We start from the raw sequence: 26,977 nt of genomic DNA, 5'->3' as shown, positions 1-26,977 counted from the left end.
TTTTATTCGTCATCACGCATAACATGTATGGTTTGTCCTATTTATTAATCAATAAACTTCAGCCGTAACTTTTATAAAAATCAACCCCGTATTGACATATTAATCCATCAACAATTGACTATAATATGGCAGTGCCACCTTTACTTTTGCTTTCAGGTTCATTTATAGTCTAATAAATGTGGTATCCTCTAATGCAGGCTAACAACAACAACAACAAACACAGTCAAAGGGCAAAATCAGTTTAGCAGAGGCATGGGCCAGGTAGTCAAGTGGAAGGCTTACTAGTTAAAGTGATTGCTGCGAGGATGTAAACTCTTAGTCTGCTGTAGTCTTTCATATCGTAACGCAAGTCCGGTGTTTTGTGTTAGCAGAAGAGCCAACACCATGTTACGAGTGGAGGTCGAAATGGACGCGTTTTGCCGGCCGGAGTGACCGAGCGGTTCTAGGCGCTACTGTCTGAAACTGCTTGACCGCTGCGGTCGCAGGTTCGAATCCTGCCTCGGGCGTGGATGTGTGTGATGTCCTTAGGTTAGTTAGGTTTAAGTTGTTCTAAGTTCTAGGGGACTGACGACCTCAGAAGTTAAGTCCCATAGTGCTCCGAGCCATTTTTTTGCACGCGTTTTAGCTCACGCAGGCTGGCGTGAAGAGGGAAGAACTATACTGACGTGAGGTCTGGAATATGACAAGGAATGAGAATTCAGAAAGCGGACATAATTAGTTTCATACTTTAATCCATTAATAATGAACGTCGCTCTTGACAGTACATGATTCACAATATTATCTGTTCATAATACATTCTTGAAGATAGTAATGATAGTAACTGAATATGGCGCCTTGCTAGGTCGTAGCAAATGACGTAGCTGAAGGCTATGCTAAACTGTCGTCTCTGCAAATGAGAGCGTATGTAGACAGCGAACCATCGCTAGCAAAGTCGGCTGTACGACTGGGGCGAGTGCTAGGGAGTGTCTCTAGACCAGACCTGCCGTGTGGCGGCGCTCGGTCTGCAATCACTGATAATGGCGACACGGGGGTCCGACGTATACTAACGGACCGCGGCCGATTTAAAGGCTACCACCTAGCAACAGGGATGGGCTATGATCGCGCTCGAGAAACGCGCGACGCGAAGGCAATTTCTCGAGAATTTCTCGGGTACGCTCGAGAAGTTGACAGTGCTGCGCTCTCTGAGAAATTGCGCAAACCTTCAGCACACGAAGCACTGAGCCGCAGCGGTCGTAATCGTCGTACGATCGTGCTCGGAAAACTTTGAAATTCTATGATTCATATCAACTGTACTACCGTTATTAATGTGTACTGAAGGATTAGTATATGTCTCATAAGACAAAAATTATAGAATTGTTGTTTAAAACAAAGGACAGAATTCGCATAAAACAGAAGCTTCATTCTTACAAAATAAATTACCTTGTACATTCTGCATGTATGCATGCATCCTTAAACGTAAAAGATAAGTGCTATAGCCTTTTTTTTTTATATACAGAAACTGCGTATGTGCGTTTATTTACTGAAGAAAGAAAGGAAACAAAAGTTGTTCAGCAGAAGGCATTTTTACATCCCATTGCTACACTGCCGTCGATTTTTGTTTAGAAATATGATTTTATTAACCAATTGGCCTTTTAGTCTGCTTATTTGTTTGTTTATAAGTAGTCCTGTTTTCGAAAATATTTTCACTGGGAACAGAAGTTGCAGGTATTGCAAGATATCTTTTTGCCACGACAGCTAGACCCGGGTAACTGTTTTCATTTTTTTTCCAGTGGTGTTAAGGATTATCATTGCGTTGTAGGTACGGTTCTTACAAATATCGTTGTACCTCCAGGTCTATGCTATTACAATCGCTTTTCATTAGATTTTTGTTGGAAACCTCTTCATCGAAAGAAGCCCATAAGGAACTACTGCCGTTTTGTACGAAATGGTACTCCTGGCTAGTGTCGTTAGCAGCCAATGGATAGATCGTACGGTCTCTGCCACGTTTGTGCACTCTGCAATTGGGCTTGCAATGTCATATTTTGAATGAATGGGCTTCGTAAATGGTAACGTTTTGAATCTTGGGTCGAGAACTGTGGCAACAGCATGTTCTTTGTTTCTATTAATCCTAGCCGGGCTATCAGTGAGTTGTGCAGACGTTGCTGTAGCTCTTGCGCTGTCGTTGTAGCCCACTTCCCATTGCATACGGTTAGGATTAGCTGTCTGATTACTGGAATAGCTTTAGAAAGAGAGGTATAGTTTTCAGTTGAGATATCACTTGTTACCACTTCAAATGGCTCCAGTACACTCAAACATTCGCTCAAAATTCGCCACTCGTCAGCTGTGAGGTTCTCTACACCCGAATACAAAGATTATAAACAGGCTGCAATGCATTCCTTTTGCTCCACTAGACGTTGTACCATATAAAACGTACTGTTCCATCGAGTTTCGGTTTCCTGAATCAATTTATGAACAGGCTTTTTCATTATATCATGGATCTCATGGAGTTTTTCATTAGCATTGCAACTTGTTTTAAAATAGCTAACAATTTTTCTGGCCTTTTCGCGCATTATGCAGAGCTCACTGTTGCTGTTCAAAGAACTTTTCACAACTAAATTGATGGTGTGCGCTAAACAAGGCACATGCAGCATATCTATGTTGCCACTGTGAATAAGTTGTACGGCTGCCGTCATGTTACTGGCGTTGTCAGTTGTGATGCTTACTAGTTTGTTTTCAATGTTCCATTTTGAAATCACGTTATCTAACGCCTCACTAATATTTAGCGCTGTATGCTTTTCTGGGAAAAAGGAATGTCTCGAGAGCTAAAGGTTTCAGGCACCAATTAGTGTTAATGAAATGACCAGTTACAGCAATATATGCCTCACTATTGAGTGAGGTCCAAATATCGGTCATTAAAGAAACACGAGTAGAGTCTTCCACTGCCAGGTTTACAGCCTCTTTCTGTTTATGGTAATCGTCCTCAATCATGAGGCGCAACCTTTTTCGATTTGGTATCGAGTATTGTGGGTCCAACAGTGAAACAAAACGTCGAAAACCAGTGTCCTCGACGATTGAAAGCGGTTGAAAATCGTCTGTTATCATGGCCACTAGTGCTTCATCTAGCTGTTGTTGCCGTTTACTTCCCTCTATGAAGATAAAAGTAAGATTTAGATCAGTGCTCCTGCAATGGGATACGTTATGCTCGAGAACTAGTCCAATAAAATTACATATCGTATCGTGCAAAAGCTAGGATAGTATAGGTTTGATTTTGGGGTATGTTGTATGTTATCGGAGTACGATTAAAAAATCAATGTTTTTTAAGCGTGGCGGACCGCTTCGGACACTATCCGAACTTTTGCACGGAATTCACCTTTTGTACTGTACGTATCTGGATATTTTGTCTGCCTCGCACTATTGGAAGAATGAGTCTCTTTATCCAAGGACGTCGCTGTTTTATTGCTCGATAAATTGTGCAGTTTAAGATGTCTAATCATGCCCGTTGTATTTTTTGAAACATTACGGAGATTTTTACGACAAATGTTGCAAGTAACGTTATCTCCAACCTCCGTAAAGTATTGCCTGCACCATGACGTTCGTTTTCGAGTGTCCATATTGATTTGAATAACAACTTTACTCGAATGAAACCTGAGACATACTAGTTACGAGCACAGCGAGCGTGTTTGTCTAACGGCGGCATTCAATTCATAAAACAACAGCGGCGCGGCGTATGTTGTCGGAGCCAACTGGCGCGCAGCGGCACACGCCGCCGCGCCGTTTCTCGTGAACTTCTCGAGAATCGCTTGAAAACTAGAGGATCAAGAAATTCTCGGTGCGCTCGAGTCGCCGCGTAGCAAGTGTGGTGTCTGGCGGTGACACCACGTCCGCAGCTCGTGCGGTAGCGTTCTCGCTTCCCGCGCCCGGGTTCCTGGGTTCGATTCCCGGCGGGGTCAGGGATTTTTCTCTGCCTCGTCATGAGTGGGTGTTGTGTGATGTCCTTAGGTTAGCTAGATTTAAGTAGTGCGAGGTGCCGGGGCAAGCAGTGTATTTAACACTAAATTCTTCTAGAATCTACATATGTAAATGATGCTCTAAGCCCCCCCCCCCCCCCCCCCCCTATTCTAACTCCGACTTTTGCTGTTGCACATGGATTAAAAAATATACGCGAACTGACTGTAATCAACCCTGCAAGTGGAGTAGAAAAGAGTTTGGCACCTGCAATAATTTAATTTGATACATAAGTTAAATAAAGGAAGGTTTCATTAACGTAGTGAGAAATGATGGGTTGCTCTACCGATTAACAGAATGAAAGTTCTGTCCATAATAACAATATGATTTATTAAGACTAAACACAAAATAATAAACAAAAACACATGAAACATTTATAATACATCAAATTGGCTCAAATTGGATACTCAAACAAACGCTGTGAAGGTGAAGTTGTCCCTAAACTACACTCCTGGAATTGGAAAAAAGAACACATTGACACCGGTGTGTCAGACCCACCATACTTGCTCCGGACACTGCGAGAGGGCTGTACAAGCAATGATCACACGCACGGCACAGCGGACACTCCAGGAACCGCGGTGTTGGCCGTCGAATGGCGCTAGCTGCGCAGCATTTGTGCACCGCCGCCGTCAGTGTCAGCCAGTTTGCCGTGGCATACGGAGCTCCATTGCAGTCTTTAACACTGGTAGCATGCCGCGACAGCGTGAACGTGAACCGTATGTGCAGTTGACGGACTTTGAGCGAGGGCGTATAGTGGGCATGCGGGAGGCCGGGTGGACGTACCGCCGAATTGCTCAACACGTGGGGCGTGAGGTCTCCACAGTACATCGATGTTGTCGCCAGTGGTCGGCGGAAGGTGCACGTGCCCGTCGACCTGGGACCGGACCGCAGCGACGCACGGATGCACGCCAAGACCGTAGGATCCTACGCAGTGCCGTAGGGGACCGCACCGCCACTTCCCAGCAAATTAGGGACACTGTTGCTCCTGGGGTATCGGCGAGGACCATTCGCAACCGTCTCCATGAAGCTGGGCTACGGTCCCGCACACCGTTAGCCCGTCTTCCGCTCACGCCCCAACATCGTGCAGCCCGCCTCCAGTGGTGTCGCGACAGGCGTGAATGGAGGGACGAATGGAGACGTGTCGTCTTCAGCGATGAGAGTCGCTTCTGCCTTGGTGCCAATGATGGTCGTATGCGTGTTTGGCGCCGTGCAGGTGAGCGCCACAATCAGGACTGCATATGACCGAGGCACACAGGGCCAACACCCGGCATCATGGTGTGGGGAGCGATCTCCTACACTGGCCGTACATCACTGGTGATCGTCGAGGGGACACTGAATAGTGCACGGTACATCCAAATCGTCATCGAACCCATCGTTCTACCATTCCTAGACCGGCAAGGGAACTTGCTGTTCCAACAGGACAATGCACATCCGCATGTATCCCGTGCCACCCAACGTGCTCTAGAAGGTGTAAGTCAACTACCCTGGCCAGCAAGATCTCCGGATCTGTCCCCCATTGAGCATGTTTGGGACTGGATGAAGCGTCGTCTCACGCGGTCTGCACGTACAGCACGAACGCTGGTCCAACTGAGGCGCCAGGTGGAAATAGCATGGCAAGCCGTTCCACAGGACTACATCCAGCATCTCTACGATCGTCTCCATGGGAGAATAGCTGCCTGCATTGCTGCGAAAGGTGGACATACACTGTACTAGTGCCGACATTGTGCATGCTCTGTTGCCTGTGTCTATGTGCCTGTGGTTCTGTCAGTGTGATCATGTGATGTATCTGACCCCAGGAATGTGTCAATAAAGTTTCCCCTTCCTGGGACAATGAATTCACGGTGTTCTTATTTCAATTTCCAGGAGTGTAGATTGTGAGGTTTATGATGAAGTGGTATGTGGAGCCAATTCCTTGCCACTCAAATCTTAAGAGAGACACACAGCTAACCCAACATTAATTGCTGCTACTCAAGACAGAACAAAGTTAGAAAAAGACGAACGGGCGCACTCTGCTGAGCTCTGACTATCACCAAGGAAAATCCCTATCTGCCGGTGCTGCGGACATACATTACCAAACTGTGTTCTTAACAGCCAGAACATGATCTGGCGTACCGGAGGCGATGGGTGGTTGCTTCGACGTCCTCGACCAAAAGGCGAGAGCCGACTACCCTAGAGCACCCGTTCATGTCGAACACCGAACATTCCCGCCCCCACGACAGTGGCCGTGGTTAAACGTTCCAATCAGCAACTCGAAAACCGGCGGAAAAATCCACTCCATTGCCGGAGCACTACCATTCCACCAATGGAGATCCTTGGCGCCAATTTCTGCGCTGATTTTGCTACGTCACGGAGCTATGCCCTGAGCAAGCCAATCACAGTTACTATTTTGCAGAAAGCGCGGGAATTTTCCCGCCACAACTGCCTGGGTACACAAGTCATTCCCACGCCTCGCTGGTAGCCCGCCAGAAAGTGTTTTCGCTAAGGTTCTGCGAAGTAACGGAACCTCTAGCCCAGCCGCTACTTCAGGCCCCTCCGGGAGTGTCTTTTGACAATGTCGGCGTCTGGAAAGCATTCACTCGACTCCCTCACACCCTTTCAAAGTCAGCAGAGCCTGCCTGTCACCGGACCACCCGGGTGACGAGAGACGCTGCGTGGGAAGTCCGCGTGTGAAGGAATAGCAACTTTCCACCGCATGCAAATAGAGAGGAGAATCGTGAGATAGAAATATGAGAGGGGGCTCATGCCACCTCTCAGTAGTTCTAAGTTCTAGGGGACTGATGACCTCGGAAGTTAAGTCCCATAGTGCTCAGAGCCATTTGAACCATTTGGTGACACCACACCGTGTAATCACGCAAAATCTGTTGAGCAAGTGAATTCCAGTATTGAGGTAGCTGTTTCTGCATCAAGTTCGTATCTTCTCAGACTTACACACATGCTCATAAGTTAAGGATAATTGCAGAATGTGGTGCCACACAGCATGGCACTACACAAAACTGGCGCTAACAGCATAGGCATATAGGGTACACACACAACACAGATCTGTAAGTCCACGGTATTGGTGATAAGTTCAGAAAACCGTACCGAAACACATGCGCTACAAAACGCCACTGCTTCCTACGTATGTACCCCGACATCAATATGGGATATGATCACCATGCTTACGTACACAGGCCGCACAACGGGTTCACATACTCTGGATCAGGTGGTCCAGCAGTTGCTGGAGTATAGCCTCCCATTTTTGCACCAGTGCCTGTCGGAGCTGCTGAAGTGTCCTAGGGGTTTGAAGACATGCAGCGATACGTCGACTGAGTGCATCCGAGACGTGCTCAATGGGTTTTAGGTATGGAGAAAAGGCAGGCCACTCTATTCGCCTGATATTTTCTGTTTCAGGGTACTCCTCCACGGTGGTAGCTCGGTGGTACCGTGCATTATCACCCATCAGGATGGTGGGACCCACTGCACCCCTGAAAAGGTGGACATACTGGTGAAAAATGGCGTCCCGATACACCTCACCTGTTACAGTTCCTCTGTCAAAGACAAAAAGACATGCAGGAGTTTATATGCACCAAGCATAATCCCACCCCACACCATCACACCACGACCTCCATACAGGTCCCTTTCAAGGAAATTAAGGGGGGATGGTATTTGGTTCCTGGATCACCCAAGATGAAAACCCGGCGAGAATCACTGTTCAGACTATACCTGGACTCGTCTGTGAACATAACTTAGGACCACTGTTCCAATGACCATGTACTGTGTTCTTGACACCAGGCTTTACGGGCTCTCCTGTGCTGAGGGGTCAGTGGAATGAACCTTTCTGGTCTCCGGCCGAATAAACCATGTCAGTTCAGTCGTCTGTAGACTGTGTGTCTGGAGATAACTGTTCCAGTGGCTGTGGTAAGGTAACGAGCAAGGCTACCTGCAGTACTCCTTGGCCGTCTGTGGGCGCTGATGGTGAGATATCGGTCTTCTTGTGGTATTGTACACTGTGGACGTCCCGTACTGTAGCACCTGGACACGTTTCCTGTCTGCTGGAATCGTTGCCATAACCTTGAGATCACACTTTGTGACACACAGAGGGTTTGTGCTACGACCTGCTGTTTTTGACCAGCCTCCAGTCGCCCTAGTATTCTACCGCTCATAGCGTCATCAATATGTGTTCTTTGAGCCATTTTCAACACACAGTCACCATTAGCACGTTGTGAAAACGTCTGCACACTTACCCGCTGCACCATACTCTGACATACACCAACGCACCTCTACGTATGTGGTCTGCTGCCAGCGCCACCGTGCGACGACCGCAGGTCAAATGCACCGCAAGGTCATACATCGAGGTGTTTCACCATGTATCAATATTATCCTTAATTTATGAGCATGAGTGTAGTCTATGAGTCATTGTCTATCTTTGTAAGTAAAGAGAAAATCGTGTATTCAGCAAGGAAATTGATCACAGCATTGTTTGAAGAACGATACTGGCATTCACCTCATGTGACCTACGGCTACCATGGAAAACCCATGAGTGTGGTGCGATTTGATCCTCGATGCTCCTGGATACGAGTCCAGAGCCTTTGCATTTGTACCAATCTGAGATGATCTCGAGACAGATTTAATATTGATCGAAGATGGTCTCGTGACAGATACCCTAACATCAATCTAAATATTCTCACTTCATTCGAAATTACAGCCATTTGTCACTCTGTCTCGAATCTTCAACGTAAAACGTCTGGTACATCCAATAGAATGCTTTCGAGAAATGCAGCCCGTTGCATTACCTATCAATAAAACGTGCTACTCACAAGTCTTGAGGTGTATGTCTTGCAGACCGGAAGGATACTTTCACTTTTAAGGGCTTCTCCACTCTTCAACAGTTGCCCTAAATTACCATTCACCAGTTTTCACTATCATGGCGTTCTTTCCCTTTCAGTTCCCTCGTCCTCATCATTGAAATTACTCTCCTTGTTGTTCTCGGCCGTCCACGCTTCCTCCTTCCTGGCGGCAACCATTCCAGAGGATAGCTTCTGGCCGTGCTCTGTTGGCCATACACGGCCATACCATTGAAAAGCTTCAGTTCTTTGCACGACTGGTTGTTCCACGTCTGTTATCTCCCTAATTTCCCCATTTCTTCTCCTCTGTGTTCTGTACCTGCTGACTGCCCTCCTTATTCCATCTGCGCTTTACTACTCTGCAGCTCCCACTGATTCCATCCTTCTGCAACATGAGTTAGTATACTTACTACTACTGTTCGCAGAATCCTCTTTTGATGTTGCCCTGCTCTACAGAACTCCATTCATCATCTTAATTGCTCCTCTTGTCTTCTGACTCCCGCGTTCCACATCTGTTTCACAGTTTGCTGAGGAACGAATAATCGATCCCAAGTACTTAAATTGCTTTACAGCTTTAACAGCTCCTTACAGCAGAACAATATCCCTCCGTGTCCTCCCACTAGTAAATATTCTGTTCTGCCCAAATTTATTCTAAGTTCGCCTCGTTCAAATTCTTCCATTAAGTTCCTTATCATACAATTCCGTACTTTGTGCTCTCAATACCTGATTATAGGCAAATAATTAATAGTAAATACGACCATGCTGGAAAGGAATTTCCATACCTCCACATGACAGATTCCACTTTTCCAGTATATGCAGCATTTTAATACATACTGCAACCATGTCTAAATCCTCATTTTGTTTCCAATGGCTCTTTGACATTTCTCCCTACCTTGTGTATTGTGTATTGAACCGGGGACCCAGAAATGACGGAGAGGCTTCGTCCCGACATAGGCCTCAGTGGTTCACAATCCCACAACAGGCCGCAGCAGTCCACCCAACCCACCGCCGCCCCACACCGAACCCAGGGTTATTGTGCCGTACGAACCCCCCCCCCCCCTCCCAGTGGACCCCCACCCCCTCCCCCGGGAATATCTCATCATGCCAGACGAGTGTAACCCCAAATGTTATTATAGTGTACACGTACGTGGAGACAGTATTTGCGCAGCAATCGCTGACGTAGTGTAACTGAGGCGAAATCAGGGGAACCAGCCCGCAATCGCCGAGGCAGATGGACACCGCCTTAAAAACCATCCACCAGCTGGCCGGCACACCGGACCTCGACACTAATCCGCCGGGCGGATTCGTGCCTGGGACCGCCACACCTTCGCGCTCGGGAAGCAGCGCGTTAGACTGCACGTCTAAACGGGCGGGCTCTCCGCACCTTAATTGCTGCGTACACTTGCTGGTATATCCCCCGACTCAGAAACTTTTGCTGGGCTTCTATACCCATATTCTCCATCACCTCCCACAGTGCGTTGATGGCAAAGGTGCCCATACGACATTTTGTGTGTGTATGTTTGGGGGAGAGGGGGGGGGGGGTTACGGAGTATTTATAATATTTTGGAAGACGAATGGCGACTTGTGAATACCCATAAAATGTTCTAGTTCCGACACTGTTAAAAACATGCGTGCTATGACTTTCAAATCATTTACTTGAATGAAAACCACCTGCCTACGCACTACTTTTTTTCCTGAGAGTTAAGAGGGCAGGCAGCGGCTCCTAACCCTCCCCCATTCTACAGAACCATACGCATTTTCTAAACTCACAAATACTAGGTGTACTTCTTGACTCTTGGAATATACTTTCTCACTTATTTGTCTAAGGCTAAAAATATGACCCATACAAGATCGTCCAACGGTAAAACTTGCCTAGTCCTATTGCATCTTTCCCTCAATCACATTTTCCAACCTGATTTTCAGCATAGCGCTAAAAAGTCTTATGATAGATGCTGTAACACTGATTCCTCCATAACTATTTGAGCGCTTCTTGTTTCCTTTAAACATGGCAGTTTTGTATAATACACACCGCTCTTCGTATTTCCTCTACCTGCACAATCCAACTGAACAATTTACTTATAAGTCTCATTATTTGAGGAGGCCCATATTTCCACAGTTTCATCACAACTCCTTCCAGTCCAACTTACCTTTCTATTTCTTGCCCTTTTCAGCATCTCTTTTATTTCTTTCTCAAATATATGATATGCATTACCTCATGTACTGCTTTTGTTCCTGACTTATATTATGTGGTCTCTTCTTTAAGCGTGCATGGCTCGTGTTCATGCCATTTATTGTTTGTCATCCTCTACTACCGTACTGCCGCCTCATTTTGTTATTCCATTTACTGGCGTCACTAACTTCCTGCCTCACTTGCCCATGAGCAGTAGCAGCAGCGGGTATCGATAAGTGCACTGTCGTACCATCGCTGGAGCGACCGATAGTATTTCCGGGCCGTCGTGTGTCTGGCGGTCAGTTCGGAGACGGACTGGCAGTGCAGTCGGGATGCAGCAGCAGTGAAGTCGGGGGACGGGGCGCCGCTGAGGCGCCGACAGCCAGTGCTCGCCGACCGCTGGCGACTCACAGATGAACTGCCCGACGGAGGGAGATTGGAGCGGGACGACCGTTGGTTGGTGGTTCCGTTGGTCGTCTCGTCAGCCGATGTATATTTTGTCGTTTCACCATTTCCGGGCCTGGGCAGTCAGTCGGTTGGCGTGGAACAGCGAGGAATTCTCCACGGGACGTAGGTTGGTCGGGCCCGCTGGCAGTCTCTACGCGGTCTTAGAGTATGTGGGGCTCTTCCCATTGCTACGAGGTCCGTGGCTCACCCACCCTGGACACGAAAGTTTTGATTTAATTTACCAGCAAGTCAAGGGTGTTCACATTGTGTCATTTCGATTTCGTTGTCGGCTGTTGGGATATTCCCGCGAGCAACAACGTTGCCACCCTCTGGTGGAGTTTCACTGTATTTGGTTACTTGAATTGAAGTGCGGCAACAGAATCTTCTGCCTTTTGGCCGTTAACGTTCCGGTTACCTGCCCTGGCCGTTGACGTAAATTACAGGCGGTGTAGTTTCCTCATCGTGTTGTTGCTGTCCAGCAAGGTGTGTAGTTTGACAACTTCATGTATGATTGGTAGTGGGCGCCAAGATCTTCTACGTTGTTCCATTGAACTCCCGGTTGTGTGCTGGTCGGGTGAAGCGGAGATTATCTTGTCGGTGGGTCCATTGGCTGTAGGTCGGTTGGGTTGTCGACAGATCGTGAATGGTTGGCCCGACTGCCTGTCTCACCTTAGTGAGCGTTAGTGTTTGAATTTCAGGCTGACCCACGAACATCTGAGCACCCTTGTGTCTACTGCCGTTTTTTTTTATTTGTTCTTGTTGTTTGTACTTGTATGGCTTCTAGTCGATTTTTGTTTTAAATTAAGGTTGTTTTGCCCTTGAGGCGTAAGATTCTTTAGGTCTTCAGCCCAATTTAAAGACCTGTTTCACGTAAGACCTTTGGCATTTTGAAAGGTTTTAATGTTGCTGAATTTTAAGCGTTGGGCCTTCAGCCGATTTTGAGTTTGAATTGTTTTGCTCTTAAGGCGTTCAGCCTAGTTCAAAGAACTGTTTCACGTAAGGCCTCTGGCATTTTAAAAAATTTAATGTTGTTGAATTTTAAGGGTTGGGCTTTCAGCCGATTTTGAGTTTGCGTTGTTTTGCTCTTAAGGCCTTCAGCCTAAATTAATGTTTCTAAGACCTCTGACATTTAAAAAAAATAATGTTATGGAGTTTTAAGTGTTAGGCCTTCATCCGATTTGAATTTAACTTGCCTACTTTTGAAGTGTCTGGTTCTTTGGGCCTTCAGCCTAACTAAAGAACTATTGTAAGATAAGGCTTGCCTTTTAAATTTCTGATTATGCTTGCGTTTTAAGTTATTGGCCTTCAGCTGTTTTTTAATTGAAGTGACTTTCAGCTGGCAATTAAGTCCCAAATTTTTTTGGGCTCTTGTAATGTTTGATCAAATAATAAACTTGTATGTTCGAGTGTAACTGACAGCCCTTTATTTTGGCCCCCTCCCCACAATTTGTACTATCTGTCCTGTCATGCGGGCTTAGCAGGGCGTCTCATAAGCGTTTTCTCCACTGTGCAATACAAATACGTAGATTGTATTGTGGGTGCGGGACTGCTAGCCATTTTCATCTTCCTTCTCATCCGCCATACGTCTGCTGTTTTCTTACATCCAAGCGAATGCTCTATTTCCCCACATACTCTTTCCCATTCCTCTTCCTTAAGCTTAATTTCTTATCCCTCTTTTTATATACCACGTACCCATTCCATTCCTCTTCACTCCCAGAGCTTAACTAAATGTGATATAGTTTCTTCTTTCCCTCACCCACTTCCAAAACCTCTGTGGTTATCCATTCAGTTCTTCCCAAAGCCTCCTCCGCTGCTTTCTTAATCGACTGGTCCAGGAAACCACGTAGTTCATTGACATTCCAGTCCTCCTCCATCGCATCCAGTTTTTGCTGAAACAAACGTTAAACACTTTCACCTTGCAGCAGACGTATCCTATATGTTGGATCCTCTACAGTTACACTTCCAGCACTCTGCTTATTCTCCTCCTGTTTTATATTGGCCTTTATCGGAAAAGTACTTTTCGAAGTAACTATAAAGTGATCAGAGTCACATCCCGTTTCTCTTTTTACCCTAACATTTTGTACGTTAATTGCTGTTACATAATCTATTATTGATTTTAAATTCCTTGACGGAGTGATCAGATGTATTTACGTATTTCATTGTGCTGCAGTTGGCCATTCATTACCGTACACCTCTGAACCTTACAGAAGTTAATCAGCCACATCCGTTATCGTGCTCGACATCCTCTCCTTGTGGTCTTACAATATCATCATTTAATTTTTTCGAGTCTGTACTTTTAATTCCCTATTTCTTAGCCCTCTTTATATACGATGTACCCATTCCAATCCTCTTCACTCCCAGAGCTTAACTAAATGTGATACAGTTCCTTCTTTTCCTCTACCACCTCCAACAACTTTGTGGTTATCACGGTTATCACGTCCGTGTGGACATTCGTCACAAATTTATTGGGTCTCTCCTTCTTCTCAGGAGCATCATCATTAGGGCCAAACACCCCAACTAATTTTAATTTTATTCCATAAACTTTTATTGTTACACTGATTTTTCCACCATTCATTTTTTTCCAATTAATTATTTCTTATTGCATTTTCTTCTTGTACGAACTGCTACTCCAGAATCTGCTCTTTCAGGTTTCTTGACTTCAGTCCAAAAGAGAATATAGTCCGCAACCACTTCTTGTCCACATTCTTTCATTTTAGCTTCTGTCGTTATCTGGATATCCATTTCCAGTACTTCTGTTTCTTTAATTATATTCTCAGTTTTTCCTGCTAGCCTCTGTACGTTCCGTGTCCCATAGATCAGAGTCCTTGTTCTTAACCGGAGTCGATACCTTTTTACTTTGTCTGGGAAATGTAGCGAAACCTATTTTTACTAGGGTGGGATGCCAACCTCCCTACCGAAACTCCAACTTAGAGGACGAGTTTTTCTTCAGGGTTTACGCCCCTAGTGAGGCTGCCTTTACTGTCCCTAGGAGTCATCCCTACCCTATGTTGCCATGTCAAGAAAGCATACGATCGGACAGAAGAAAGGATAGACACACCTTGTCTGGTTCATCTGCAAGAAACCTACACAGCGTGGCAAACCCGACCACTAACTACGGTACCGCCAGCACAGCCCTCTGCTTCTGTGGTGTCACCGCCAGACACCACACTTGCTAGGTGGTAGCCTTTAAATCGGCCGCGGTCCGTTAGTATACGTCGGACCCGCGTGTCGCCACTATCAGTGATTGCAGACCGAGCGCCGCCACACGGCAGGTCTAGAGAGACTTCCTAGCACTCGCCCCAGGTACAGCCGACTTTGCTAGCGATGGTTCACTGACAAAATACGCTCTCATTTTCCGAGACGATAGTTAGCATAGCCTTCAGCTACGTCATTTGCTACGACCTAGCAAGGCGCCATTACCAGTTACTATTGATGCTGTAAAACATGTACCGTCAAGAGCGATGCTCACCATTTATGGATTAAAGTTAAGTATTCCACAGCTACGTCCTTTTTTTGCTAGTCTAAATTCCTTGACCTGTTCCAGACCTCAGGCCAGCCTGCGTGAGCTAAAACGCGTGCCTTTCGGCTTCCTCTCATAGTGGGTTGGCTCTCTTGCCAATCCACAACAGCTTCACTGAAAAACGCAAACCCTCTCCACCTGACGGACAGTGCTACTTTAAGGCGGTGTCTTCTCGAGAGGGAGACTGAACGATAACGTCTTCACTCCATGTTCTTTGGTTATGTTTATCCTGAACTGAACAGAGCGTCGGTAGATAACCGCTGATAGTGTTATTTTCTGGAATTTATTCGAGGCGAACATGCTTTCAGATAACTGTCGCAAACTAGGCCAAAGGACCTGATGTCGTGATATACCTTTCCAGTGTCATGTACGTCTTACTTTGGATCATCGAGTGCAGCAGATTTACATCACACAGGTTTTGCCAGTCGGTACAAACAGTTATATTTTCATTACGCTGTTTTGAAAGCCAAATACAATTACGCTTTTGTTGCAGGCAAAAGACGTGACGTCGAAATTGATGATTCGGTTCTGTTAAAATGTATCATGGCTGGCGATACGGGTAAGCTTACCATTAATTGGAATTGCTCAGAATAATTCGCAAGCTATTAACAAACGACTCAGTCAGGTTTACATGGCTTATTTTCATTCTGAGAAATGTTTTATTGATAGAGTAAATAATGTCCATGAAGGGCTGAACGGGACTACCAAGCAGCTGAACATACAGATTTCTACTCGATGACAAATTTAGTTACTCCATAGTCTCAATGATGTCAGGGAAACGCTCTTCCTGTTATTACGGAACCAGCAATATGTTTCACAGTAGCTTGTTGATTATCGTAGGTCATCGCTTCTTGTGACCTTTTCTACATCTGAACACAATCATTTGGCCGTACCAACTCAGTCTTTGTCAGCCTGTGATCGGATGAATTTGCACATGCACAGACGTGACTTACTGGTTCTGATGGCTTCTCCACTTCGTAGTCTCCTATTGCATTCTATCAATGATAATTCACTGCTATGATTTCATCTACGCAACTCTCACATTTGTCTTATTTCATGTTTATGTTACGTTCTACAGCATCGACGTCTGCAAGTACAAACAATTGTGCTAAAGGGTTGCTTGTGTAAGCAAGTAACAAAATATGGTCAGCCAATGCACTGTCAATGATGGAAGCTGATGGCTACAAAGAGATGGCCCCGGTACTTTCTTGACACCATGGACCGAAGCCGAAGTGACTTTAGAATTTAGATGCTCCATTTACCTAACTTCAACAAACATACTTTGCTAATTTCTGTTGCAGAGTCGTAGGCTCCTCAAGATACATATAACCGCCATGTTGAAAACAGCAAGGGACTTCAGATCAGAGGAAGGAAAGGAACTGGTATTGAAGTACACTGCGCAACACAATTAACCGATTAGTTCTTGGGAAACTCCTATTTGTACCACCTTGCGAGTATCAATTTTAAATTTGGCTCAGAGGTGTCTACAGCCTTACTCTGTAATCGTGCAAAGTCATGGGGGCCTGCGTCGTTACCCTCGAGCTGGGGGACGCCTCAGATAGCAAAGTGTCGACACACGCGAAAAAAGGCCGCAGCTCAAAAGCTCATGTTAGCTGGAGGGTGGGTTAATGACGTCACATTGGCACCAAATTTCACCACAATTCTGCCCAACGACAAAGTGGACGTGTCACACGATGGGAAGGTCGTCGCAGCCCCTTCTTACCCACATTTCACCCTTTCTTTCGACGCCTCTGCGATTTAAGTCAAAACCGCGATGCCCAGCGTTGAATTCAAGCGGTTTTTTTTATGGGCGTCCCAAAATTTCCGACATCTCCGCTCAGTATAGACACGGAAAACCCTCCGGGGATGGCATAAAGGGTGTTAATGAAACCAACCCTTCCTTTGCGGCCTTGATTGCCACACACTGCGCGGTCGAAAGTAACAGTCACAGTGCAATGAGCGACAGGACGACATTCTTTACTACCTTTGCCACTGCTCACTCCTCCGGACGATTCAGCCCTTCTCTAAGGACATCGTTTGCCTGCAACACATGGAGCGTGATCGTTCGACTTCCGAGTGTAGAGCGACTGTCATTTTCACTCTGTTGTACTGGGTGAAGCCACCAGCGACCGTTCAGACCCATTCGACGAAATGTGAGTATCATCCAAATCAACGCAGTGTTTATGCTTTTTCAGTTCTCCTGTTTCGCACCGTCCCGCGTTGTTATCACGGGGAAGTACGACATTGATGCATGAGTGAATGAAACGGCAGACGGTCCGTCTACGACCAGCCAGTTCGGCAGCACACTCATGCAGGACAATGCTCAGCCCCACACCGTCCGATTCGCCAAAGAGCGTCTGAATGCACTGGTCGACACAGCGATGGAGTAGGCTGCCAACAGCCTAGACTTAAATCCAATTGAAAATGTGTGCCATTACACAGGCCGGAGGCTAAGGCGCAGGAAATCACAGTCACAAACAGCAGAGGAATTGGCCAATGCCTTAAAAAACTTCTGGATCAGTATCCCTAAGGACTACATCAGCAGCTGTCGTCACCGATGCCAGGCGGTTATTATTGCTAGAGGTGTTGTCATCACTTTCTGAATATTCATTGTAATCGATAAAAAATCATTGAATTTACACTTTCTTCGGTTTGAAAATGATTTTCTGGTGCATCGAAATAAAACAGCTGAGCTGCACTACGCCTCTGCACTAGCGTTTGCTGACCATATGTCAGCTGTAATGTGTGTCGAAAGAGTTGTCTATACCACCGGCTCTTACGTTTCACTGAATGGTCGGTCTCCGTACAGGTACATTTTTCATGTCCTCAACAAAGGAGCATGATTGGCACCGAGGGTGTTGCCAGGCTGGTGGGGGAGGTGTAAACGGACTGTTTGCCATTTTATGAAAGTATATGAAATGTGTCGCACTTCTAGGAGGGTGCTAAACATGACGGCTTATAAAGCGTAACTACGCTTTGCAGCTTCGAATCACGTTCACATTAAGCCGGATGGATTTAAGCACTCCCTAGTAGTTCCACCCTTTACATGAGAGCAAAAACTGCAGTCGCGTTATACTCCGAAGCCGTACGATCACGTCGAGTGGGGCTGCAGACGTACAAAAGTGTGGAATAGTCTGGGAAGTGTCAGCAGTGTCAGTTGTTGTCAACAAAGTCTTCCTCTTGCTCATCGCACTGCGAATTGTCCTTTCGACCGCCAAATATGTGGATTCAACGCCCCAGGGGAAAGGTGATTTCATTGAACCATTTTTGCCGTCTCCTGAGGCTATTTCGAGTCAGTTAAGAGTGGTAGTGTCTCTAAAATGTTCTACTCGTCCACCCCCAAGAAAGCCGCATGATTTAAACGCTGGGCGTTGCGGATCTGACCTCCATTGCAGGGCCGTCAGAAGTAGGGGCGAAATGTGTGTGTGAGGGGTTGTGATAACCTTTCCATCGTGTGACACATCTGCGATGGCGTTTGGAAGATTTGCGGTGAAATTTAATGACATCATTAACCCACTTTACGCCTCACATGAACTGGCTATTTTTCCGGATGTGTCGATACGTTGCTGTTTGCAGCATTGGCGGACCCGAGGGTGACGTATCAGTGCGCCACGGTTTTGCACAATTACAGAGGAAAGTTTTTGGCACCTTTGAGCGAAATTTTAAACTTATGCGTCACAGTGGGAGGCAGTTACGGGGTTTCGGAGAAGTGATGCTTTAAGTGTACTGCACAGTGTGGTTGCAATCGGAGCACTAGTTCAGGCGACCAGGAAGCATAGAAGGGTACAGCTGAGGAGAGGGAGGGGTTTAAGTTGTATGGAAGGGTGCTACACTGAAGCGCCAAAGAAACTGGTGAAGGCATGCGTATTCAAATACAGAGTTATGTGAACAGACAGAATACGGCGCTGTGGTCGGCAACGCTTATATAAGACAAAAAGTGTTTGCAGCAGTTGTTAGATCGGTTACTGCTGCTCTAATGGTAGATTGTCAAGATAAAAGTGAATCTGAATATGGTGTTACAGTTGGTGCACGAGCGATGGAACACAACATTTCCGAGGCAGCGATGAAGTGGGGATTTTCTCGGACAGCCATTTCACAAGTGTACCGTGAATATCAGGGGTCCGGTAATACATCAAGTCTCCGACATCGCTGCGGCCGAAAAACGATCCTGCAGGAACGGGACCAACGACGACTGAAGAGAATCGTTCAGCGTGACAAAAGTGGAACCCTTCCGCAAGTGGCTGCAGATTTCAATGCTGAGCCATCAACGAAGTGTCAGCGTGCGAACCTTTCAACGAAACACCATGGATATGGACTTTCGGATCCGAAGGCCCACTCGTGTGCCCTTGATAACTGCTCGACACAAAGCTTTACGCCTCGCCTGGGCCCGTTTTTGATGACTGGAAACATATTAGCAAGTCGGACGACTCTCGTTTCAAATTGTATCGAGCGGATGGATGTTTGCGGGTGTGGAGACACCTCATGAATCCATGGACAGTTGGAGTGATGTGGGACACCTGATACGCCTAGATACGACTGTGATAGATGACACTTACTTAAACATCCTGTGTGATCACTTGCATCCATTCGTGTCCATTGTGCATTCCGGCGGACTTGGTCAATTCCAGGAGTACAATGCGACACTGCACACGTCCAGAATTGCTACAGCAACACTCTTGTAATTTTAAATACTTCTGCTGGCCACCAAACTCTCCAGATATGAACATTATTTAGCATATCTGGGAAGCCTTCCAACGTACTGTTCCGAAGAGATCTGCGCCCCCTGCTACTCTTACTGATTTATGGACAGCCCTGCAGAATTCATAGTGTAGTTCCTTCCAGCACTTCTTCAGACATCAGTCGAATCTATGCCACGTCGTGTTGCGGCACTCCTGCGTGCTCGCGGGTACCCTACACATTAAGCAGGTATACCAGTTTCCTTGGCTCTTCGGTATAATATTGAAGTTGTTCTAGACGAAGCACTAGTTCGAGATGTTGGGCATGACGTTGGTGAAGGGAACAATCCAGCGTAATTTGATGTGATTAAGAGGAAATTACGGAATATTAAACCTACCTGGCCACGCAGTGATTCGAATCCCCTCTCCCCAATGGAATTCCAGTGACTTGAAGGTAGCGTCTACATTGAGATTCATAGACACGTACCATTCGCTAAGCTGGACGATAAATCTGATGGGGGTGGGGGTGGGGGGGGGGGGGAGGAGGGCGTAAATACTGCTGGTTGGTTGGAAGGGAATTTCATTTTCAGTCTTACCAAATGTGTTTTTACTGGTGCGTTATCTCGTTAGCTACGGTCCTGCTGGCAGTAGTAATGAGGCTACGACTATTTGTACATTATTCGCGCTGTGGTGGCTACAATACAGTAGATTACGTGCGAACTGCTGTTTTGTCTCTATCGCTCTCGAGTGAGCTGGCACGTCAACGGATAGTTTTCTAGCTTTCAAGCTTCACTGAGCCATTACGCTGCGTACTAAACTCGACTGTGTAGTAACTGTGTAGTAACTGTTCTGGAAATACGACAGTTCTGACCCACAGGAGTACGAAAACATATTTAGTGAGTGGTTTCCATCCTTAACAATAAGCCGTGAAACTAGCAATAACAGCAGCAAGTTGCTATGATAACGCTCCTTTATTCTTTGCACGTGTCTTGAATCGAAAATTTTTATAGCGGTCGTTATTAGCTTACACGTATTACATTGCTACCATTGGAGCTTACAGAAACAAACGCGGCATCAAGGCGGAAACTGCAAAGTAAAACACTGGGTTTTTTCTTTCTGCAGTGATTAATGTGCGGCGGTTTGTGAGCGATTGCTAGGGTATCTGCCTAAAAATTATTTGGAGACAGCTAACTTGTATTTTTGTATTTTCATAGTTGTTATGTTATTGATTTAATTTTACTTTGAACGCACCGTTCGCGCGTGAGTATTAATACGTGTGTTTGCAGCCATGTCTACGAATACTTCTCCTTAAGATAACTTAGCTCTTTACAAAGGACATTTTCGGGTGAAAATTTCGTATCTCTACAGATACTAAGGAACAGCATTCGAGCGAGGACGCACATAAGTATAGTACAGCTGCCACTAAGTACAAAAATTCGCTTGGTAATGACGACGAATGAATCTTAAATTTCGAAGGAAAGCGTGAGAAAGTCAGTGTATGACTCTCATACGTCAAAAGTGGAGAAATATTAAAGGTATTGAGAGGTGGCGCAACCAATCTAACATAGCAACCAAGAGAGAAATCGAGATACAGTAGCAAAGGCGGCGCAGCACACAATAAACTCAGCTTAATATATTAGAATAATGTGACACGGTCGTGGTTAGCTCAGTGCGTAAATAGCTGGAAGTACCGGCTGTCTCACACCACGTAGCTTTGGCCTACAGTGCCGTCGGCGGACACAGCTCGGCACAGGTCACCGCAGACGCAAGTAGAGTCCGCTGTAATTACTCTCGCGCCTTCATTTCCTCATTGCTGACTACGGGATGTACGAAATAAAACTGTCAGTTCTTATCACATTACCTCGATTCCCTGGTCCCACACAGTTAAGGCGAATAAAAATTTATAAGTTCCATAATTCGCATGAAATTTAGTCATGGATCATTCCCCAGGTATCTTCATCTAACACACGGTCGAAAAAAATCCTTTTTGTGAAGATGATGAAAACACTCTAGGTTCACATCAATCAAAGTTTTTTTTTTAATGCAGACTATTTGCAAGCCAGTAAGTCGATTTCATGAAGCAACTAATCAAATATCATCAGCTTTTATCTACTAGTGTACCAACTCCCACTCATCAAAATAATATTATAGTCTTAAAACTAATTATGAAATTGTTTGATAAATGCAACCTTATTCTGTAAAACTCCAAAACATTGATACAGGGTAGCATGGCCTTCAGCCCGAAAATCGCAATATGCACACATAAAAAAAAAGTTTTGCGTCACCCCGGTTCCCAGAACTCCTGAAGACAGACGTTGACTGTGGATATTGTATCACAGACACAGTCCCTTTGACTGTTCAGAGATGTCACTTAAACTGCCCAGAGATGTAAACAAACATGCATGAGCAACACCTGTTAGACGGAGGGGGTCCGACAGCTTATCACTTCCAGTCATTCCAGCAGGAAGGAGGTACACGGCTCGTGTTGTCTGTAGTCCAACGAAGCCTAGACGGTCAATACTGCGGTTCAAACGCTTTCGCATTGTTAGTTTGTGCCAGGCAGGGCTCTCAACAAGGGAAGTGTCCAGGCGTCTCGGAGTGAACCAAAGCGATGTTGAAACTTTCCTGGCAGATTAAAACTGTGTGCCGGACCGAGACTCGAACTCGGGACCTTTGGCTTTCGCAGGCAAGTGCTCTACCATCTTCTTTTTAATAACATTTTTAACTTTTTATTTTTATTTTGTAGTTTTGGATTTATTTTTGTTTCTTTGCAAAAAAAGGTCCCACAATTGCCGTAGCCGAGCGTCCGAGTTGTCTTCTCGTCTGTTTGGAAGGGGTACCCCCCTATTCCGTCCGTAGAGGATCAATATGCTCGAGGATTCTTCTTAATTTTCAGTGTCTCATACCCGGAACGCCCCAGTGAGCAGGAGGATCCGCAAATAATGAACCTAAATAATTTGTGAAACTGGTTCTGTACTTCGGGTTTCGGCTGAGTGTTGCATGTGTCGTCATCAGTAGGGACCAAAAGTCGAGTGTGCTTTTTTGAGCATCGAAAAAATATGTAGTAAATGGCCATGCCTTTTAGCCAGTTCGTCCTGGTTGATGGAAAGTATACGCCGTCGAGGCGCCATATATCGTCAGGGGAGACAGACTCCGGCAATCGCGGCAAGAGTAATACCAGCATGCGCTGTGTCAGTAGCCAGCACTCGCTGGTCGCGGCACAAGTCAGACGGTGTGCATCCGAGTCAACGACTGAGCATGTCGGACACAAGGGGTCGTCTGTCAGGTGAATGGAATGTAGCCTCTGACGAGGAGCGAACTTCCCATTCACAACCACGTACCACAATGAACTCACCGTCGTAGGCAGAAAAGGCGTGTGTATTGCTCGCCACACCGTGTTCCAGGCAACTTCAGGATGTCTGTGTGCTACCGTATTGATAGGTTGCTGCTGTTGATAGAGGCGATAATAATCTTTCGTGCCGGGCATCCGTGTCGTCGGAAGGTCTGACCGTTAAGTCCATCAAGAAATCTCTGATGTGGGCGAGTGCCGGTGAAATGTGTCCTACAGAAACCGGGGGATGCAGAGAGTGTGGTGCCACTTCCGTTATCATGTGCCTGTCAGAGTGGCGTGGGCAGAGGTCCACGTGCGACACACAGTGTTGAGATAAAGCGATTGCGCACGGTTATAGACATGAATTAATCCGATACAGCCCGCCCGCTGCGGCAGTGTCAAGGTGGCGTATCGGACTTTAAAAAAAGGCCGGCGCTTACGAAATATCCATATGCTGCTTGAAATCTGCCGGCCATCGTAGCCCTCAAAGGAAGGACATGCACAAAATAGTTCAGTTTGGAGACTAGATAGGTGTTGACACAACGTGTTCTGAGGAGCATTGAGCCGTAATAAAGTTAGCTTTGAAAAGCGCGCCGCAGCGCGTAGCGTGAAGCAGTCGCCCTCCGTTTTCTGGCGGTGGCGCCGTTGTCGCAGTTTAAGGCATCGAGGTCTCCCTCTAGCGGTAAAGGGGAAAAGTGGACTTCGCGTGGGTTTAAGAAGAAGCTGTATGGGCTCTCGTGGAGAGTTGGCAGTCGGGGCATCAAGAAGCGACTTCTCTGCCGGTGATAGAGGGACAGCACGCAGACCGCGGCATCAGCGTAAGCGACGCGAGCAACGGCTCCGTGGTATGGGGCGTTAACAGCTCGTCGCGAAAGGAATCTTCCTCAGCGTGGGTCCGCAAGGGGCCTAATCTGCAGTTCGGCCGTATGCTGTCGGCCAGCGAGGAGATTCTGCAAATCGGTGCGCCTTCCTGTGTCCGTTGAAGTTTAATTGAATTCAATATACTTATTCTTGTTAGTTATACCAGCCGTATATATATATATATATATATATATATATATATATATATATTTTTTTTTTTTTTTTGGGGGGGGGGGGGGGGGAGTTCCCGCCATTCATTCCCGTCTCGAAAGGGTGGTCCGTTTGTCCCCTTTCGAGGACGAAAGGGGGGGAGTCAGAGTAAATCTGTGGTTCGGATTGCTTCTTTCCCCTCCCAGCTTACCTACGGGTTTATTCGACTGTTAGCCTCTGCCATGTCTGTGAAAGTCTAAGGCACCAATGACTGTACTGTTTAAAATGCAAGGCGCTAACACCTGATCCATTATATCGTCTGCCATAACTAGTATTACTAGACTCACGTGTAAAAGGTACTCTAAGAAAGAAGAAAAATTCCTTTTGCCTCGTGGTAAGAACTAGTCAATTGCATAACGAATTCCTGCTCATCTGGAAGCTGTTACTTACGTAAATTTGTGTTTATGTATATTTGGCTATAATGAAGCAAGGTTAATGTACGCCGTAGTGGATTTTTTTAATATTGTTTCTAGTCATCAAAAAACTGTTGTGTCTTTTTCCAATACAGTACCTCTTAAGGCTTTTACTCAATGTGCTTATGTGTTTTATACAGGTAGTTCGTTATTAGTGTGTTTTCTTGCAGTGCAAAAGTTTGCCATTTCATTACGGGTAGAAACTGTTGCCTTGAAAGGAGAGTGTTGTAAAAGTTCGCAAGTCTTACCTGGCGAGCGTGTGTATTTGCCGTAAGTTAATTGGCAGAAATTTGTAAAAATTTTTTTTATATATTTTGGAAATGTTAATGTTATTAACTGTGAATGTGTCCCCCCCCCCCCCCCCCCCCCCTCCCACGTGTGCATGACTCATGCGTTTTCGTTTTTCTATTTTGAGAACGTTTGTTGCAGACAAGTTAGATTCTGCGCCATTTGGTGAATGGAGTGAGATTCACCTGTAATTTAGCTCAGTTTGAAATATTATACAGCGTCGCGTTGTATACGTTAAATTGCTTGCCTGTACTTGCCATTTACTGGCGTGAAATTTTTTGTAATAATTTAAAAGTCCTTTCCTATCGTAAGTTGTGACTTATTTGTTAAATGATTGTGGTTTTTTTTAAAAAAAAATATCGTAAGTTCTTGCACCAAATCTGAATAAAAATTGTTACTGAAAATTGTGTGTAATTTCACTAGTTATTCCTTGGCACCTACTTCCACTTTACATTTTGTGTATTGATTGAGATTAATAACCTTTGGTGAACCAGAAGTAATTTTACGGTTCAAGCATATCCATGCGACGCAATTTGTTGTCCTACAACAGAGCACGTGTCTGGTGTAGGAGCCGGCAGTACGTAGCCGCCGCCGTGCGGCGAACATTGCTATAGAACTGCGCTGCTAAACATTTGAGTACGGGCACCTTGTCAAAGGGCATCGCCGTTGCTTGGGAAAGCCCCCTCCGATATCCATGTATTTTGTCTTCTTTACGTTGATGAGGCTCCCATCGACCGCCCCGTACTGGCGTAGTCACTGAAGCGCCATATGCATTTCATCCTCTGATCTGGCCAGGAACACAACGTCATCGGCGAATGCACCACAACGAAAGGTCACGTCCCGCATGGAAATGCCTGTCAATGCCGTATACCATGTAAAGGTGGTTCAACATCTGCTGCAAATAGTATACCGGTACCCGACAAAGGGCACCCATGTCGCACTGACAGTCCAACAACAATGTGACAAGATTGGTAACTGTTGACCATCATGCGGGAGCGCGCTCCGTCGACCAGTCGAAGGACCACCTGTGCAGACTCTTCAGAGAGGCCCATGTGTTCCAAAACTGCGCGTAGGAAGCCGTGGTCGACGCGGTCGAATGCGTGGTCAAAATCGACGGTGGCAAGAGCTCCACGTACTTTGCAGGCCGCCGTCAAAGCAGTTACGTCGCGGCATGCTCCTAGCGCTGTATGAACGTCACTGACTCCACCTAACCAGGTCTGATCGGTGTGGATGGCTTTCCCGATAGCGGTGTGAGGACGCGCGCGGGAGATACGGGCGAAGATCTTGTAGTCGTTGTTGAGGAGTGTGAGTGGGCGAAAGTCCTGCCACCTACAACCACCATTCGGTTTCGGTACTGGGATCAAGATGCAGTCTGTGAAATCTGTGGAGACAGTGAAATCAGGGCTGATCAGTTCTTGAAACATTTGTAGCCACTTGTCACCCATAGGTCATAAAAAGTGCGGTAGAATTCCAGGGGTAAACCGTCCGGCCCAGGCGATTTGTTCGGTGCTCCACGTGCCAAGGCCGATGTCAGCCCGTCGGATGTAATGGGCAACAACGGAGTATCATCGGGTGCCACGTCCCTAGGGGCGAGAAAATCGTGCAGCAGCTCGTCATAATCACGTACGTTTCGCGGATCTTCCATGTACGAGGTCCCATAGTGTCGGGCGAACGTATGCGCTATGCCCGTTTGCGTCACTGCGCGACCGCCCTCCTCCGTGTTTACCGCCGTTATGAGCTGACATTTGCGGTGGCGCCTCTCGCGCACAATGTGACAGACTGATGCCGTTTCGTTGGGGATGCAGTCTTGCACTCGCGCACGGATGCGGACACCTTCTAGCTCCTCTGCCTTGATGCGAAGCAGACGAGCTTTGATGCGTTGTACGGACATCTGACGTTCGCGAGATGGCGGTTGCGTCGCCAGCTCACGTAACGCTGTATAGTAAAATTCCAATGTTGTCCTTTGCCAGTTCGATCTGTCATGCCCGTAGGCCACAGGGTCTTTCGGAGTGCAGGTTTGACACAACCCAGCCACCACAGCAACGTGGAAGCATACATGGGCAGGCGCCTGAAACAACGACGCCACGTGTCAGTACCTCCTTGCCGACAGCGCTTCCTCGCGAAGGAGGAAGACGTTCAGCATCCACGGGCCTCTGCTGCGTCTTGTGAGTTGTCGGGGTAAGGTGATAGCGCAGATATACGCGAGATGATCCGTGAAGGCTGTCGGCCAGAGTTCTGTATCACGGGTTGCTGT

Source organism: Schistocerca americana, chromosome 8, assembly GCF_021461395.2.
Source record: "Schistocerca americana isolate TAMUIC-IGC-003095 chromosome 8, iqSchAmer2.1, whole genome shotgun sequence".
Classification (NCBI taxonomy): domain Eukaryota; kingdom Metazoa; phylum Arthropoda; class Insecta; order Orthoptera; family Acrididae; genus Schistocerca; species Schistocerca americana.
Note: the sequence above shows the minus strand (reverse complement) of the source record.